Source organism: Orycteropus afer, unplaced genomic scaffold, assembly GCF_000298275.1.
Source record: "Orycteropus afer afer isolate SDZICR_OR568_19922 unplaced genomic scaffold, OryAfe1.0 scaffold00173, whole genome shotgun sequence".
Lineage (NCBI taxonomy): Eukaryota > Metazoa > Chordata > Mammalia > Tubulidentata > Orycteropodidae > Orycteropus > Orycteropus afer.
In genome coordinates, this window is record NW_006921760.1 from 427,477 (window position 1) to 427,692 (window position 216).

Genomic DNA, 216 nt, shown 5'->3' on the forward strand with positions numbered 1-216 from the left:
AGGAATAGGCCTTGGGTTACTGCTGGTAATTCTGCCTTCCTCTTGTGGGATTAGAGGAGGTCAGAATATGTGGCCTTCTCGCCGTTTTTGCAGAAGTCCTTCCCCAAGCATTATAACTGGATGCTTTGACTGGACAAGACAAGGGAAGGAAATAGCCACATCTGTCCTTTCAGCATGAGATTAACATCAGGAGACTTTTATTAGACATCACATGAT